Raw genomic sequence first — 15325 nt, 5'->3', positions numbered from 1 at the left:
CAAGGTGTACTCATAAGTCGAAAAGGAGTTTTCGATTTATATTGACTTAATAGTGGAATGAAAGATATGATCGATGATCGAGATTGACACAATTCCATATCTCGTAATTGATCGGATCATATTGACGAAGGGATAATAGTTCCATGATAAACGAACGATTTTGGTTTTGTCATACCACGTGACATTTTCCGTCACATGTATTGCCCTGACACATTGCTAGATGTCAATCAGGGACGGCGGATGTGAGTTGACGATAAATTAAAAGGGTGTATTAATTTATCGATTTTGATTAGATCAAAATAATATTTCACGACGTTAGGCATCGTGGTCGGGAACCTAATGGGTCGCACACAAAAGAGAATTGGAAGACTGCAAATTGTTAATTGATTAATTTAACAATCGTTGGATAAATTAATTAATTGAATTTCTTATTTATAATCCCGAATTAATTAATTGGATTAATTAATTCACGGACCGGGTTTGATTAATTGGATTAATTAAATATTGGACCGGACCGGGCCGGGTCCGTTTGGGTTTATATATATATGCAGCTAGGATTTGAGGTCCATTAAGTCATTCATTATTCTTGCTAGCACAAGAAAGAAACCCTAGCAGTTGCTGTTTTCTCTCTGTGTGGATTTCATTGGAGGCTGCACAATTGGACAGCTGTGGGAGGCAGATTCAAGCTGCTGGAAAGGAATAACGCGAAAGAATTTGCAAATCACACAAAATGTATATTTCTCATCACAGTTTTTATCTAAATACAAAGCTGAATCCTGAATGGGAATTGAAATCTGTTAAATTCCGCTGTGCATGTTTAAATCAATTCCCAACACGTTGTGCCACCAAAACTAAACGTGCAAATACTCTTTGAAGACGGCAGTGCAATCGTACATGATGGACAAAGGTGTTTTCATTTTTTTCTCATTTCGTTTCAGCAAGTTTCTGTGGAAAGCTTACCTCTGTGTCATTTTCTTAATATGCAAAGCTTTTTGCTGCATCTTTGTTGGGCTCTAATAATTGTATTATATCTTTTTTCGTTGAATACTAGAGGATTATGTGATGTTAATTAGGATTTCCACGTGATCTTTTTCGTAGATGATCTTCCTGTTGGGCTTTAATAATTGGGATTTTCATGAGTGTCAATTGAACATCTTATTTTTAGGAATTCTTGTTAGGAGTTTCTCAAGATTAGTTGAATTTAAAAATTTGTTACAAAAAATTGTATGCACTCCTCTAACTCTTATGAGGAAAAAATAAAGGTAGTAATAAAAGATAACATTTATTCGAGAAGCTATTTTATCGACAGCTCTATTTTGTGTTTTTTTTTTTTGGGGTTCGATACGTACTTTAATTGATAGGAAATTGGCTATGTCCTATTACTAATTTAATGACCTTATGTGTCACTATTTATTTTTTATCACACGCATGTTCATTACTGTTAGCAGCAGAGTTGTGCTTTGAGTTACATGTAATTTACCACTTCTACCAAAATCACAGCATTTGTTGCATGAAAGAGATTATAGAAGATGAGAATCATGATTTCTTGATAGAATGTGATAACGAGGAAATTGCTGGAAATTCGAATACACTAGACAACGAAAAATTAGGAGATGTTGTGACGAAGCCTGAGGTGTGTATGATGTTTAATAGTGAAGAAGAAATGTTGGACTTCTATAAAAGATATACTTAAACCGTAAGTTTTCCAGTGAGGAAACGTAATTTGAAAAAGGGGGACAACGGAGTTATGAGATATGCGACGTTTACATGTAGTCATGAAGGTCGAAGAATTTACGCTATAGGCGGTTCTTTGAAGCTGCAACCAACAAGTCAAACGGATTGTAAAGCAAGAATATCTCCCTCTTTAGATAGTCTAGGAATATGGAAAATTAACAAAGTGTACCTCGAGATAGTACTGATGCAATTGAAAGTTGACTGCAAGTGTGAAACAAAATCTCGAATTAAATGATATGGTAGGAATCCTCTTGCACAAGAGTTTTAACTCCACAGTTGTGGTAGCAGATGGATATGAGAACATGATGTTCATGGAAAAGAATTGTCGGAACTATATAGCACAAGTGAGATGACTACGACTTGGTAAAGGAAATGTCATCGCAATATAGGCGTACTTTTCGAATATGCAAGCACGGTGCTCGAGATTTCACTTCATTATGGACTTTGGCGATGAGTCACGACTTAAGAATGTATTTTGGACAGATGATAGATGTAGGCAATCTTACAAGGAGTTTGGTGACATTCCCACTTTTGATACTATGTATATCACTAATAAGTACGTCATGCCCTTCGCCCCATTTGTTGGCGTAAATCATCACAGGCAATCAACTCTGCTTGGTTGTGGACTCTTATCGAACAAAGACACGAGAACTTTTGTGTGGTTGTTTAGGATATGGCTCGAGTGCATGCATGGTAAGGCTCCTAACGGAACAATTACTGATCAAGATAGGACAATGCAAAATGCAATTGAGATTGTTTTTCCGAATACGAGGCACTAATGGTGTTTGTGGCACATTCTGAAAAAGTTCCCTAAAAAGTTTGGCTACCATGTTCATAAAGGCCCCATATTTTTTGCTATACACGACCTAATATACAATTCGCAGTTCGTTGAAGAGTTCGCGCAAGGTTGGAGGATGATGCTCGATACATATGACTTGCAAGATAATGACTAGGTGTCGGGGCTGTACAGTAACAGAGGTTGTTGGGTTTCTTGTTTTTTGAAAATCACTTTCCTCGCAGGGTTGTACACAAAACGAAATGAGAGTATGAACGTATTTTTGGACGGAGGGATACATGTGAATTTACTTGTAGTTGACACTTATTTGTGTTTTGAGGAATCGTTTGCAGGCATGCGATCATAGTCTTGATTTGCCGTAACATCACTTCAATGCCTGATAGGTATATTCTACGGAGATTGGGGAGAGATGTCAAAAGAGACAAACGAGGGCTGAAGTCAATTATGATAGCTTGGCAAGTACTCCGAGACAGTTAAGATATGACAATATGTGTCAGGCCTTCTTGAAGTTGGCAGACCTTGCTATAGATGATGAAGAGTGGTCGCGTGCTGTAATGGAATGGATAAAATTGCAAGTAGAACTCATACGGAGTCGAAATTGGTTAGTAGAAGCACTGTCATTTTGCAAAATGTTATTCGTGGGGTCTCTACTTGTAACGATTCGTAAAATACTGAGACCATGAGCATATTGGATCCTAAATCATCGAACATGAAGGGCGTGCGGAGGAAGCTTCGAAAGAAAGGCCATTTGGAGTACACTTCAAAGAAATTTAAGGTATTGTTGTCGATTCCTCATTTCGTTGTTTGGGCATTTGATTCAAAATTCTAATTTCAGTTAATGAACATGCAGTCCACATCAGGGTCAACCACATGAAATAGCCTAGGGCAAGGCCTAATAGCATGGAGGAGAATGTAACTGATTCACAAGCATCTCGATTACCGGAATGTACTACGCCAACCCCAGTCTCATATTCACAACTCCTATTGGAAAGTTGAACTAGGTGGAATGTTAATTTATTTAATTCATCTCATGTATGGTAAACTGGGTGGAATGTTAACCCATTTAATGGGGTTGGAATGTTAAACTGGGTGTCATCTCCTGTAGGGTAACAATGCCAATGAAGCTATCACATCACACTTGCTATATTCATCTTTTATGTACCCGCACCTATGAATGGAATTGTGAAGCTTAAGGTAAAAATAAAGGTAGTTCGTCATATTAATTTAGGCAATTACTAATTTTCATCTTGACTCTAGGTCATGTCTTGCCATACTATCGACATTTCCTTGATGAAGATGGCACAAGGTTCTGATTCAGGCTGGACAGGTACATTCGAAAAGAATGCATTCCTTTACTAATTTCATATATATGCATTCCTTTACTAATTTCATATATATGTTACTGATTATTGTTGGTTCTTTTTTTTTTAATCCGGATTATTTGGATTTTATGCTTTCTTCAGTTTCAAGACTAGCCCATGCTTACTGTTTTTTAATGAGAATTATGAGACATGAATGTTCTTCTTTATGACTTATTGATTGAATTTAACTACGAAAAATTGTTTTAAGCCGATCTAGACCTCGGGAATAATGAATATTCCTTTGCTTTATGATATGATTTCTAAATTTGCCTTTGCAATTTAACTTGGTAAAAATATCAGCCTTCACTATTCTATGCTCAAGATGCATAGATTAGGACCAATAAAAATGTCATCCTTTGCTATTTTCCAATTTAATTTGTAACAATTTGCGGACATTGAGAAAAAGGCAAGATTGAAGTCGTGGAATAATTGGTTCGTGGGGAATCATTTGCAGCTTGAGTGATCGTGAAGTGCTATCAGATTCAGCCTGATTTCAAGATCTTAGTGTACAAACTCGTAAAAATGTTTTTATAGGCTAATTGATTTCGAACACTTTCATGGTCAAAGTTTGTCTTGTTGGAACTGAAATCGATTTTTGTTCACGTCACTCAGCTCTGGGAAATGTTTAAGTTATGAATTTTGATTTGAACTTCTGATTTTAATTTCAAACAGGCACCAACATTGTTTTTTTATATTTTATATTCAAGCCTAATTGTTTAATGAAATCACAAACTGGTATATCACTCTATTATTAATGGTGCGACGTTTCGGTGTACAAAGCTTCTGCAGTTTAGTTTCTTCGCGTTTCTTGTGGTAGCCATGAGGGTGATATTTATTCCCTTTATCAATCTGGTGCCATGGGTTCAAGGTCCTCAATGGGAGATTGCAGATTTTACAATAAAATGGTTCGGTGCTGATTTGATTGTGGGATGTATATTTTCTGTGGCTGCGTGGGTTGCTGCAGTAGACTTGCCAATCAGTATTTATTTTGTGAACTATAGCATAATGTTGGGCACAAAATAATCTAGCAAAAATCGATTGGGCACGTGATAATGTGGCGGAAAACTTGGTCAAAAAATAATCTAGCAATTAATATTCAAAAAGATCATAATCATTTTTCTTTTAAAAAATTACATCTTGTGATTCTTATTTTATCTACGGACAGAAAAATAAACAAAGAGCTATGCAAAAATATTAAAACAAGCCAACTAAGCATTACAACAATTCACAAAATATTAAACTTGAAGATGCCTACTAAGCATTACAACAATTTGCAAAATATTAAATTTATGTCCAAAGCTCGAACGATGTTGACAAAATTAAGCTTTGGACATCGAAGATTACTATGACGAAGTTCTTACGGTACAAATAAAGCATATAACAACTACAAATTGACATCACCCGTTCACGTCAGTCCCTTCCCCTTCCCATCACTTTCTACAATTCGTTTTCCTTTGCAAAATGTAATGTACAATGTTATGTAGACATCTCGTTTCTCGGTAATTCAAGCTAGGCTATCGAAGATTCTTGGCAAGTCTTCATATTCCTCGTTGGGCTCATGCTTCACCTCTTCGTTAACGATACTCGACTCCCCGTTTAAATCTTCAATTTTCACCCAATCAAAATATCCATAGTCGTTACTACATGTGAAGAATAAGCGCCCTTTGTTTCTAATATCCCGCTCTACCTCAAAACATTTCCGAAATCCGCTTTTACATGAAAGGCATCCACATTTTGTTTGGCATTGTCCAAAGTAGTGAGTGTTACTTTTATAGCCACGACAAATTCTGACGTACTTTCCTCTCATTCTACTCAAGAAATGTCGATGAAACAAAAAATATCGATCAAAAGTAGCTAATTGGCCTTTTCCTACTTGGCCACTTTAATGGTCTTCTCTCATGTGCTACAAACTGCAAACAACAATTGAACATCATATCGATCAAAATCACTTTGAGTAAATGGAATATAATTCGGTAGTATTATATTTTCTTACATTTGATCACATTGAGTTTTGTTAGAACTAAATCTTTTCAAGCTTCTCTTATTTCTTCCCGTGTTAGATGTTTTTATAGGAGGTCAATGGTGGAATGTTTAGTTACAGTACATTTTTACTGCTTGTTAGATGTATTCTCTTGTTGCCTTGAGTCTTACCACTCACCCCATGTGCATATAGTAGCTTAACAAAATTAGGCACACTCCAGCATACAAAAGTAGGCACACTTAAGCATAAATCGTCTGGTAGCTTAACAGAAGTAGACACACTGAAGCATACTCTATATGAAAAACACTCTTGTTTATGAAAAATGAACAAAATACCTTTATCCAAAAATTTAAGAAAAATACCTTTTCCCAGAACAAAATACCTCTCTTCATGAAAAATGAACAAAAGACCTTTGCCCATAAGTTTATGAAAAATACCTTTGTCCATAACAAAATACTCCTCTCCATGAAAAATGAACTTAACAATCAAGCTAAGAAATTAATGAACGAACTCACTAATTTACGAAGAAAAAGAAATCAATTACTTCAAATATATGTCTAAATAAAGAGGAAATAACACCCAAATCATGAAAACAAGTCTAAGACAGCTTAACCATAAATTAACCTTAAATTTGATAAAGCAAAGCATAAGTAAATAACAAAATACCTTTGCCCAGCATCTACGATTCGACTGCCGTATTCAAATGCTACTTCGACGTTGGGTGTCGGTGGGCTACGATCAAGGGCGGATCTAGCTAGTGGCAAGCAAGGGCGGCCATCCTAGCTGGATCCGCCGGAACTACCGAATTTTGGAAGAGCAAAATGAAGCCGCCCTAGCTGGATTTTCGGAACCGTCGGAACAGAGGAGCAGAGAAATATTGCAGAGACAACAGACGCAGTCGTCGAGGAAGGAGGGAAGAAAGAAGAAGATATGATTTGGGCTGCCTGTGTGTATTGTGATGACTTGGGATGTTGAGCCTTTTTAAAAAAACAAATAGAGTGGCCCAAATCAATGAAATCGTCCATTAATGATTAATCCATACCCATATCAGTTTCCCAAATGAAATCCCGTCAATTAGAGGAGAGCAGAGAGCAAACCCTTGAATTCTTTCCATTATTTGCCCCTGATTCCATAATTTTCATCCCATAATTTCCTTCCACATTTCCATTTCAAGTGTGAAGTGGGTTGACTGGGTAGTGGGCCAATGGCGTGTGGGTTGTGATTGCGAAGTGCGAGTCGAAGTCGAGCGGTGCAAGCAGCGGTGAGACGTGTGGGATTGTGTGAATTGCGAAGGAGAAGAGGCTGTGTGCAATGTGGGTCAGGGTCCTCAGGGACTCAGGATGAGTTCACTGTTCTTCATAATTGGAAGTCTTGAATAGTTGAATTGTTTTTGTTTTTGTTGAATTCTTTTGGTTCAAATCATTTTGTTATCTTATTTGTTTTTTGGTGAATTGCAATTGCGAAGTGAAATCAGAATCTCTTTTTGTTGAATTGTTGAAACTTGAATGTTGAATTGCTGATTTGTTGCACTAGTTTGTTGAGAATTGAGAATCTTGAAACTTGAGAGAGTTGCCTTGCTTGCTTAATGTATTTTGGATTTGGTAGGTACTAGGTAGAATTTATTTATAATTAATAATATTATTTAATCAAATTTAAATAAACGACCGGTTGCCAGTCGAATCTGGCTATTACGATCGTTGATTGTCGACTGTCAACGGTCAAAGTTAATCTCCGTCCTAGCTGAACATTCGTCCTGGATTTGCCATTGGCTGCCATCTTCAGTGGCAAATCCAAGATTTTGAATCAGCACGGGCAACCGTTGACTGTCGACTGCAATAAAATACTAAGAGCTTGTTTGATGTCCTTTTTTTTTTTTGCAAAAAATGCATTTTGGAATAGTGATTTGATGAAGAATAAGTGGTTAAAAATAAGGAAAAATTTTGAATTTACATGTAATATTATTTTATTGAAGAATGTATAATTGAAAATAAAATAGAGAAAAATGCATTTTGAAATAAATGGGAATCAAATAAGACCTAAAATTTAAATATAACAATTATTTTGTTGAAATTGAACATATATAATTTTATTATAAGAATAAACTGTACTTACCAAATGATATTGTTGTCAAGTTTTATATAATTCGAAGGAAGAGCACAAGTTCAAATGTTTACAATTGCATTAAAGCCACTAAAATTAATATAAATACATTTGTTAATTTTATTGTCACAAATCAATAAGTGCCATAATGGTCAACCTTTTAATAATCCTAACAACAGTGCCAGGTTCGAATCCCCTCCTCCTTATTCCATTAATTTGCCATTTACTTTTTGTAAAAATTGTAGAAGTGAAAAAAATCAAAAATGATACAGTAAATTTGTTGTAAAAGGATTTGAACCCGTGACTTGCAAGACATAAACGCCATCTCTATCCAACTTGGCTGGAAGCAACATTTGATATGAAAACGTAATATAATCTAAAAAATGTATCTGTTGTCAAAAAAATAAAAAATAAAAAAATTGGTTGCCAGCGGATCCAGCATGCACGGCCGCGAGGTGCTGGATTCGCCACTGGCCATCTTCGCACTACGTCCAATGGTGCCGATCAATTGTCCAGAGGTCGGCGATGAAGCGTTGGGGGGGTTTCCTCTTGCTTTGTGATTTGAGGGAAATGAAGACTGGTTTATCAACAATGAAGACGGATGAATTGTTAAGAGGAAAATTGATTTGCTCCAATTTATGGGTTTAATACATTTAAAACGGCTGAAAAGGGCAAGCAATTGACAAGGGAATGAAAAACAAATTTTCTATTCCAACTCAGCAATTTTAAAAATCTATACCAGTTCTGTGGAAATTTTCTGTACCCGTAGACTAATTGATGTATGTATGTGTGTGTGTTTTACAATGAAGAGCTATAAAAGAACCTACCTATGTAGATAATCATAGAAAAATTGTGCCCCGGGCATAGTTCAGTGTGCAAAGGACAGAAGTGAGTTTATTTCACGCCTTGCTGGCAGCCGCAGTGTGAGGGTTCGATTCCTAAGACATGGAATTGGACTCCTCGTAGACGCAGTGTACAAGCAGCTCTTGTTCTCAGACCTATTAGGGCACATCTCGTAATTTACCTCCCTCATATAGCTTTAGGGATCGACGGTGGGGGCCCTCAACGTACTTTTTTTCATAGAAAAAGTGTTTTCCTTATTTTTTTTCATTCCTGGAGAGCTATAAAAGAACCTATCTACGTAGATAATCATAGAAAAAGTGTTTTCCATATTTTTTTTGATTTCTGAAGCGCCTAAAGACATAGAGTTATAGACTAACGTAAGACATTAGATTATATTGCATAAGCACAAGTTACCATGCAAGCAGATTACTGGCATTGATGGAAGGGGCAGCTTTTGAGTTGTATTCTAACAAAACTGGTTCGCTTACAGATATTTGGTTCTTTGCTCGTTGACATTATGGTTACTCTGCAACTACCTCTCACCCCATCTCCAATAATTCTTTCAATTTCAGGGATGTTTGATTGCTTGTGAAAAATTATAGTTTTACGGTTTAAAAAAATTAAAAATAAATAAATCATCGTTACTTAAAAAAAAAAAAAAAAAAAGTTAAACCCTAGCCTTAGATTAGGCACTTGTTTGAGTCACAATGAAAATTTATTTTTAAATAATATATTGACGGAAAATGTGTGGTTAAAAAATAAGAAAAAAATTTAGATTTGTTTGTAATATTATTTTATTAATTAATGTTTAATTAAAATGATGTTAAATTACTGTTCGTAAGCAAAATTGTTACTTTATACGAGCATCGAATCCAAGAAGCGATTGACACTTGCTCGAGTATTAAGATTTTATGTTATTTTTCGGAGAAATACTTTGTTGGGACGATCTAGGTGTGACCGTCCAACTAGAGTTACCACCTCATCAGCTAGCCTACCCTCACCTAGGTGGCCTCACCTCATAGGGTTAGGATGGACCACCTAATGAGGTGGTGGCTCCCTATTAGATGGTAGCACCACGTAGGATGGTGCGACCATTCTACCAAAATTTTTCTCTTTGAAAAGAGAAAAGATGATTCTGTTATTGAAATTAATATAATTTGCTAAAAAATAAGTACTATCATATTGTTTAATGAAGTGCCGATAGCATTATTAGTAAAGTTTATATTTCAAGATTTTGATTGTCAATTAAATGCAAACCACAAATTCGTTTTATATTTTTTACGAAAATTGCAAAGGAGTTTTCGAAGTATGGTTATTGTAATAAGTGGGTTCTTAGTGTTTTTTCATTAATATTTTGTCTGTTCTTTATCTAGAACTTCTGTAAGGCCCATATACACTTCATTTTTGTTGTATGAAATGGTGATGCTGAAAATAATGGAGACTTTTCTGTGATTCACTTTTTGTTTGAAATTTTGTTCTTATATTTTATATTTTCCTGCATCCTTCTATTAAGTAACCCTTGATATTAGAAAATTTCTCATTCTTCCTCTACCCATAACATGTTCAACACTTTCCTCAGTTTATCATTCAACTATTTTGCAGTTTAGGTATTCCGAAGAAGGGATTCCTCTGGGAGAATTTCAAAATCATAATTTCACATACCTTTTGAGGTGATTCTCTCATTTTATATACTCTTTTTGTCAAATTTGTTACAAAGTTATGTCTTTTACAATTAGACTATCGATATTGAATACAAACATATTTCCTTTGTTTCTCATCTCTTCTATGTCTCTCCTCTTTCTTTTCCATCCCTTTTCTATTCTCCCCTCTTCTGAAAGTAATCCAATGCCTTCACTAGCTGTAGTCAATGAAACAATTTTTTTGGCGTTGCAATTGACAATTTTTAAAAAAAATGTTTGCTTTCTTTTCTAAGATCTGTTTGAGTTTACCTTCTGTAGAATAATTGCCAAAGTTGTCCAATTGTGTTGCAAATTTTTGTCTACACGCTGATTGTATTGAGAAGCAAAGTTGTTTTGGTTAATCAGGCTTGTCTTCAAAATGCTGTAGCAAAAGAAGCTGGTAAAACATTAAAACCCCACATTAATATTAATTTTTTTTATATTTTTTTTTATACGTATTTCTGAAAAAATATGGTTAACTATAAATTCTTCTGCTCTTTGTTAATGCAATTTGTTTAGATGGTACTCCATCAGTGTACCATCTTGATAGATGATTTGAGGCAGGAATTAATAGTTGGTTGGTTCATATTGAGGTTAGTCCACTTAAGTTATTGTAGCGGTTTGATGATGCCGAGTAGGACTAGTGACTAAAATGTATAACTAGAGATTTTTCAACTTAAGCTAATTCATAATATAACTCATCCACATAAGGGTTTTTGTAAAAATTCTTCATGATAATTATTTAATATTTTTGCAAAATAAATATGAAAGATAATTAAAATTTTAATCCTTTTTCATTTTTACTAGTTATTTTTGTGGTTTCTCGTATGATTGATTAGGGAACAAAGTTCTAGACTCATGTAACATGTGTATTGTTTGAATAGATACTTTGTAATTAATTCTATGAAATAATGAGACACAAAGTTGAAGTAACCAATGTTAGGCTAAATAAAATAGATTTAATTCGAATTTCAATCCCCACCAAAAACAGGGGCAAGCTAAGTGTACCCCATATCCTTGCTTAAAAATTTGCAGTAAAACTCAAATCACTTATTGAGTATAACAGTACAGCCACATGATTTGTATTCAAATAGTTTTGTCTATTTTATTTAGTTTAGCATTTGTTGCCTTCAACTCTATGTCTCATTATTTCATAGTATTAATTATAGAGTGCCTATTGAAGCATTATATGTTACTTGGCGCTAGAATTTAGTATTTCATTCCGTAAATAACTAGTACACAACAAACTACAAAAATGACCATAAAAATGGAAAATGGGTTAAAATGAATTATCTCATGTACCTGTCATTGCAAAAAGATTAAATAATTATTTTGAAGTTTTTTTTTTTTTTTTTTTTCTCTTAATCCTAAACCTTATGAAAATGAGTTACATTATGAATTAGTTTAGGGGCTTGCTTGGGAGTTTCGACATACTGGTTATGCGCATTTATTAAAGTACCAATTTTGGGTGTTTATGAATGGATCAATTTTGAATGATTTTAGTAGCTATTTTTAAAATTGTCCTACCTATACATGGGAGTTTATTATTCACCGATTCGGAAAGTATTTTAAATGAATAAAATTACATATATGATCCATGGTAAAATTTTCAGTTTGTTGTTTCTTATATGAAATTTTGTTACTCATAAGTAATATTTTACTTATAGGTAATTTTTTATATATAAGTTAATATTTAGCTTGAAAAATAAACAAAGTTAAATAGTTATTTAAAATTTTAAGTCAAAATTTTTTTTTTAAAGTAATTTCTTATAAAACTCCATTTTCACATTTTGACACTAGTCCAACTAAAATCCATATATGGTATTCAAAAATCTAAAAAGAAACCTGAAATTTTGAATGAATCAAGAATCTTTATGTACAGGCATATTGTTCTCCTCTCTCCCTCTCGGTAGGGATACGAGGGGGATATATTTAATGTATATGGTTCATTCTAGCTTTATTTGGGCTCATTTAGATTTATGTAGTTTCTAGCTATTTAATTTTGGGAAAATTAGGTCAAGTACGGCCAAAAAGTAATAAAATTGAATAATACGCTTAATTAATATTTTTCTCATTAATCCTTTAAATTAACCGTAATTAATACGCTAAAAACGCCCAAATTTTGGTCGTGACTTGTAATTTATCTATTTGTCAATTTTTGCAACAAATATATGGGAAGAATAAAAATATTTTAATTTACGTCACTTTTTTTTAGTGTCTCACTTTTTGTTGAATTTGTGTAGCCTTTTTTTCTTTCTTTTTTTTTTTTATTAATTTGTGTCGCTTTTACAAATTCGTCACTTTTTTTAAATTTTCGTTACTTTTTAAAAATTTTGTCATTTTTTTAGCATTTGTTACTTTTTTGAATTTTGTCGTTTTTTTAAATGTTTGTCACTTTTTTATCAATCACATTCTTGAAATTTTTATCATTTTTGATTGACAAATATTATTTTTTAATAAAAGTGACATTGTATGTCATTTTTTAATAAAAAAAAGTGATACTAAACTTTAAAAGTGACATTGTGTCACTTTTTTAGATTTTTTCTCTCTTTTTTTAGTTTTTGTCACCTTTTAAGTTTATGTCACTTTTTTAAATATTTGTCACTTTTTAAGAAGATAAAAAAGTGACATAAAATATTATATTTTCCTAACATAATCATCATGTGGATTGTCCAAGACATGTTGATTATGTTAAGAATATGATTATTGGTGTTGCACAAATGGAGGTTTTTTTTTTGGTCACTTTTTTGAATTTGTATCACTTTTTGAATGTTTGTGTTACTTTCTTTTGAGTTTGTATAATTTTTTGAGTGTTTGTGTCACTTTTTTTAAATTTTGTCACTTTTTTTGAGTTTACATGACTTTTTAAAAAAAAAAAGTGACAGTTTTTAAAAAAAAAGTGACATTGTGTCACTTTTTTATTTTACACAGTATTTTTTACTTCAAAAAAAATTTTCATATGATTTTTCAAAACACTTCAAATTTTAAGGGTATTTTTGTAAGTTGCCCTTTAATTTTCATAAGTTTAGTTGCTTTTGGGCCCATTTAGTGGTGATGTGAATTAAAATAATTATTGAAAGTTAAATAATAAACATTAAAAAGAAATACTCTTTACTTGATACAAAAATTTAATAGGATATACATGAATTTTTTATTTGATTATATTATTTTTTATTCGAACATTTTAATACTAGCCCAAAGAGAGAGAGAGAGATGTCAATGTCCGATTCATTTTCAAAATATTGATTAATACATTATAATAGGTTAAATATGGAGTATTGAGTAGAATTCTTTATTAATCAATACCGTTCAATCTACTTTAGTATATGAACCTGCAATATTGTAGTCACTTAAATATGTTCCTTTTTAACGATTAAGGTAAGAAACAAAGGACTCAAAAGAAATGAAAATTGCAATCTAATTTCTAATTTATTCTAGAAGAAAGAGTCAGTCCATTCATCAAAGCAAGACCCATGAGATAAATGGATATGTACCCGTGCAGGTGTTAAGATTTGGGCTTAACGATTTCCCTTCCAACTTTCTAGTTCATCATCCGGCGCCTGTACTTACTATTGAGCTCAAAATTTGGACAGCGGACAGCCGCTAGCATTGACCAAATGAAAGCCCATAATCCATCGCAGCAAACGTTCACAAAACAAAATTATAAACTTTATTTTTATCTTGTTTCATTCTTAATTTTTTTTTTTTTTTTTGCCTTTCTATTTTAGTACATAGCTTATCGTGTCCTGTTTTGATTGTATTATGAAGCAGAGAAAGCAATTTCCTTGGAACTTTAAAGTAAGTTAAGATGCATATTTCCAAACAATAAGCTACATCATAAATTTTCATACTTTATTGTACAATCATGTGAAAAAAATAGAATCCAAAACTAGTTTTTGTGTGAGACAGATTGTCACGTGTGTCTTTTACTATAAAATATTTATACATTAGTTTGACTGAATGTTATTGCTTATAGGTGCTAAATTTGAAGACCCTTTGTCTACTTGTACAATTATTTATAGGCTTAACAAACTGTAATGGGTGCAAAATATAGACTTTACTGAGTATGGTCGGATTTTCACTCTTCAATTACTTTACATTAAAAACATTTCGAGTGTGAAATGGCAAACGTGATAAATTCTAGAAAAGGGTAATAAGCAACACAAAAGTAGTAAAAAGAAATTCCTCCATTGTCCGCTCTAGTCCATGGTATATTTTACGAAAACAAATGATGTGACAAAGCACATAAAAACATGTTTAGAGTAAATTTCCAGTGGAGTGTAATTTCTAATCAAAATTTTGAATATTTGATATTTATGAAAAAGGGAAAATATTATATATATATTTACGTGTTGTATCTCATTATATGTTTTCATGGAACATACAATGGACTATAGTGGATGATTGAAGGATTTTATTCCTAGTACTTTTGTGCTACTTATCACCATTTTCAATAATTTATCATATTTGCCATTTTAAATTATTGTTGTAAAATAATTGAAGAGTAAAGACTTGACCATACCGCACTAGGGTCTATATTTTGCACCCATAACATTTTGTCAAACCTATAACTTATATGATTGTACATTAAAATGGACTAGCACCCATTAGGTCATAACTTTCTGTCAAACTCACATATATATTTATTTAATCTTTGTTTGTCAACCATTTTACCACATTATTTTTTCTACAATATTTATTTTCAACAACACATTTTTCATTAAAATAAGATTGCACAAATAAAAATATTTTCCTCCTTTTTAACTACACATTTCAACATCAATCACTATTCTATAATACACTTTTTGAAATTAAAGGGGGGGGGGGGGGG

The 15325-nt window shown here is 33.0% G+C and overlaps 1 long non-coding RNA gene across 1 annotated transcript; it reads right to left on the bottom strand.

Annotated features, from left to right (window-relative positions):
• Nucleotides 1–5083: 5083 nt before the first annotated feature.
• On the bottom strand, nucleotides 5084–6834 carry LOC111379304. Its single transcript, XR_002700036.1, has 2 exons — nucleotides 6539–6834; nucleotides 5084–5801 (listed from the first exon to the last, which is right to left on the bottom strand). It is a non-coding gene; the product is annotated as an uncharacterized LOC111379304 (long non-coding RNA).
• Nucleotides 6835–15325: the final 8491 nt, after the last annotated feature.

Source organism: Olea europaea, unplaced genomic scaffold (genome assembly GCF_002742605.1).
Source record: "Olea europaea var. sylvestris unplaced genomic scaffold, O_europaea_v1 scaffold1968, whole genome shotgun sequence".
NCBI classification, from domain to species: domain Eukaryota; kingdom Viridiplantae; phylum Streptophyta; class Magnoliopsida; order Lamiales; family Oleaceae; genus Olea; species Olea europaea.
The sequence above is the reverse complement of the archived record's forward strand: the minus strand, read 5'-3'. Positions and strand labels throughout refer to the sequence as shown.